Source organism: Notothenia rossii (assembly GCF_949606895.1).
Source record: "Notothenia rossii genome assembly, chromosome: 5".
In the NCBI taxonomy this organism is placed as follows: Eukaryota; Metazoa; Chordata; class Actinopteri; order Perciformes; family Nototheniidae; genus Notothenia; species Notothenia rossii.
The window spans coordinates 62,852,936-62,857,033 of record NC_136903.1 but is presented as its reverse complement, the minus strand read 5'-3'; the positions used below and the strand labels follow the sequence as shown (position 1 = coordinate 62,857,033).

Sequence of the window (4,098 nt, the reverse complement as noted above, 5' to 3'; positions counted from 1 at the left end):
GTGTTGTACAGTGTGTGTGTGTTGTGCAGTGCGTAGATGCGGTGGACAGACGGGTCTCAGTTGGTTTGGTGTCCTATGCTTATTTTTAATACTTGTACAACTTTTGGCCCGTGATTTCAATTCCCCATTTCAGCGACCAGAGAGTCTCTGATTGTGTTACGTTATTATGAGAGTGCTCTCATACTTGTTTAATTCTGAAATTGTAGTGTGTGTGTGTGTGTGTGTGTGTGTGTGTGTGTGTGTGTGTGTGTGTGTGTGTGTGTGTGTGTGTGTGTGTGTGTGTGTGTGTGTGTGTGTGTGTGTGTGTGTGTGTGTGTGTGTGTGTGTGTGTGTGTGTGTGTGTGTGTGTGTGGCTTGTTATTGTCTCATTATACCGCACTGTCAATGAATTAAAAGTAAATATATAAGTCGTCATGAACACATCTGTCCATCAGACAGAGGGCTGCTGTGCCTCCTGTCATCATTAATGGACATCTCTCTAAAATGACAGCTCAGAGGAGAGGAGTTATCATTTCTCTAACCGCCTGCTGCTTCCACTCCTCTCTCCTCGGTTCCCCTCCTCAGTCCTCCACTCGCATCTCCTGTGGGCGGCACCAAGTCTCGAGGAGAGGAGTCGAGGAGAGGAGTCGAGGAGGGGAAATTTGAGTATTGAGAAACCTTTCTAGTATTTACAAAGTTGACCCAGCAACTTTACACCAGTGGGAGAGGCATAACTGCTCTTTCTTTTTAACATAACTTAAGTTACACATGATTTCTTCCAAGTGGTTTGGCTTGTTAAAAACATCTTACATTTTAGATACATTATGATACAGGAAATTGCTGGCTTTGTGTTTACAGAAGTACCTGACTATGCCTACGGATGCTCTAATCACCGTAGTCTGGAAACAAGAACCCGTGGAATCACCTTTCACGTGTAAGATATGACAATATTATGACTATAATTAGAATAATCGTTAATTACTTAGTGGACGTATGTACATTACAAGTCCTGCTACTACACAGGATCAGTGGGGCTATGTGAGATAATAGTATTGCAAGATTGATGTTGACCCAGCCTCTTTAGAATATGTTGCTAGCATTTCTTTACACAATTATTTAATGTTTCTTTTGGACACCTTTTTTATAACTCTTAGTGTGGTTGTCTTATTCTTAAAGTATACATTACATACATACATACATACAATTACCCCAAAAATATGATAATTTCGGTGTGTATTTTTGTCCTTACCCTTAATGTTCAAGGAAAGAAGGGAGGACAATGTTGACAATAATTTATATATCTGGATACCTTTCTCATGTTTTTAAGGTTTCCCAAAACCGGAGAGAGGAGGAGGCAGTGGGAAGTTGCCCTAAGAAGGGACGGTTTTGTTTCCTGTGGCAGGACACTGCTCTGCAGTGAGCACTTCAGGAATGAGGACTTTGACAGGACGGGGCAGACTGTCCGGCTTAAAGATGGTGTTGTGCCAACAGTATTCAATTTCCCAGCTCATCTTCAAAGGGTATGTGTATCATTGGCCAACAAGAATTCAAGGTGTATAAGATTGATATATAAATATGTGATTAAATGTCACACTTTAGTTTTCTTTCTGCAAGTTTAGGAATAAATAATGTGTTGTGTATTACAGCACATTTTAAACACTCAAAATGTCTTTAATTATGTTTATTTTAGCCGGAAACAACAAGAAGCACAACCACTTCAGAGCAGAAGATGACCTGCCAATGGACTTGTCTCAGGATGAACCTCAGCCTAATGTTGTGAGTATTCTGAATGTGGCCAAGACCAGAGAGATGGTCATTGATTTCAGGAGGGTGAGGACGTCTCCTCTACCCCTGTGCATTCTTGGAGAGGATGTGGCTGTTGTGGAGGACTACAAATACCTGGGAATGCACTTAGACAACGGACTGAACTGGAGGATCAACACTGACGCTGTGCACAAGAAGGGGATGAGCAGACTCTATTTTCTGAGGAAGCTGAGATCCTTCCACGTGTGCAGCAAGATGCTGGAGATCTTCTACCAGTCTGTTGTGTCCAGTGCACTCTTCTTTGCTGCGGTCTGCTGGGGGGGGGCAGCATCGGTGTCACTAGCAGGATCAATTAACTGATCAGGAAAGCTGGGTCTGTCATCGGCATCAAGCTGGACCCCTTTGAAGCTGTGGTGGAGAGGAGGACACTGAACAGGCTGTTGTCCATCATGGATAACCCCACCCATCCTCTCCACCTGCAGCTGGAGGGTCAACGGAGCTCCTTCTCCAACAGACTGCTGCAGCTCCGCTGTCTCAAGGACCGATACAGGAACACATTCCTGCCCACTGCAATAATTCTGTACAATAAATCACCTCTGGCTGGAAGAGAACTGAGAACATTGAGAACATCCACGTTGTACATTTTACACATATATAATCTGTTCAATATTTAATATTTAACATTAATATTCCATATGCCTTATATTTATGTATATTATATATATATGATATCCTGTTAAATCCAACATGCATATTTTCCTCTTTCTTTATTTTCTTTATTTTTCTTGCTTATTTCTAATTTATTGTAAAATGCCTTGTCCCTTATGCTGCTGTAACTAAAAATGTTTTCCCAAATTGGGATCAATAAAGTACCTTATTTTCATGTGGAATGTCAGTAACAAATGAGAGCATCATATGGCTTGTCATATTAAATTCCTTTATCTCGGTGGTACCCAGGAAGGTCTATGATGGTGTTACTAGGAGAGCCCAATATAATTTGAGGTGGTACTCTGTGTAAAACTTTGAGAACCACTGGCCATCTCACTTGCTCTATGTCACTCATACACTTGAACAAACATGTGCAAACACTTTCATAACACCCAAGGACACCTTACAGCCAGGGCATAGGGGCAATATAGGGAACAATTAAAACAGTGGATTTTGTGAGATATCAGCCGGGGTAAGACAAGACAAACAACAGTAAATGGACTACAGAAGGACACAAAAGGACACAGGGTACAGTTTATATTATTCTTGGGCTTTTTTCGACTACAAGAACTCAGCGCACCGTGCTGTGAAGTGGTAACGTATTTCAAAGGTTCTGGATTTGTTTACAAATCTAGAAACTAAATACAAAACTAGGATGATATGAAGATCTCATGTCAAAAATAATTGTGATAAATAACACAGAACTGGCCTGTCTGTGAGTTCATTTTATGTTGGTTTGGTTCTTGTGATAAAGGTGTGAATATCTAAATAATATACCACCATATGCTATTGCTATTATTAGTTGTGTGCCTGTTCTTCAAGCTAAGGCATTGCTAAATTAACAACTCTTGGCTTACAGAGTGGTAACATGAGACCAATTTTTATATATAAATATATTTTAATGTTATAATTTATTTTAAATATTAACAATATAATAAAATTAATGGAAATATATACACCGGCAAATATTTAATATAAATACCTTGTGTGTGTGTGTATAGCTATTGCTTTATCTGCTTAATGTTATTTTCATAAGAAAGTCCATGATTATAAGTATGCAGTATCATAACTACATCTTTGATGTTTATAAAAAACCAAACCGTTTGAAAATTGGTTGAGAATTGAGCAAGCTATGGTTATTTAAATAGTAAACCATAATGTTATGAATGAGAGCACTGCCTGTAGCAAGATGGCGGCCATGTGGCAACGTCGGTCTCCATCATGGATGTATAATAAGGTCTCCATTGGCCAGCAGCGAGGGTGAGTCAACTAGTGTCTATATAGAGAGGCGAAGTCCCTCCCTTTCCGGGGGAGCTCATGGGACCCCGGAAGCCGAAAATTATACATTGAATTCAATGGAGAGAGAAAACGTATCTTTTGATCCCGTTTGAATTGTGCCACGAACTACACATATGATGTTTGTCAATTTAAAAGAACATTTTGCAAGTCAAAAAAAAAAAAATGTGTCGTAAAACTGTGAAGTAACACATTTTTTTGTGTTAAGCCGCTCAGGGAACTACATGTCTCTGGTCCCGCACAATACGCGTCACCAACACAAAGATGGCCGTCACGTTGGCACATTTCACCTCATTCTTTCAGAATGAGAATAAAAGTATAACACGAGGTGAAAATCACTAAAAGTCTGGG

The 4,098-nt window shown here is 40.0% G+C and overlaps 1 long non-coding RNA gene across 1 annotated transcript; it reads left to right on the top strand.

Annotated features, from left to right (window-relative positions):
• Window positions 1-269: 269 nt before the first annotated feature.
• LOC307038408 lies at window positions 270-2,626 on the top strand. Its single transcript, XR_013807995.1, has 3 exons — window positions 270-913; window positions 1,307-1,499; window positions 1,670-2,626. It is a non-coding gene; the product is annotated as an uncharacterized lncRNA (long non-coding RNA).
• The last annotated feature ends 1,472 nt before the right edge of the window (window positions 2,627-4,098 follow it).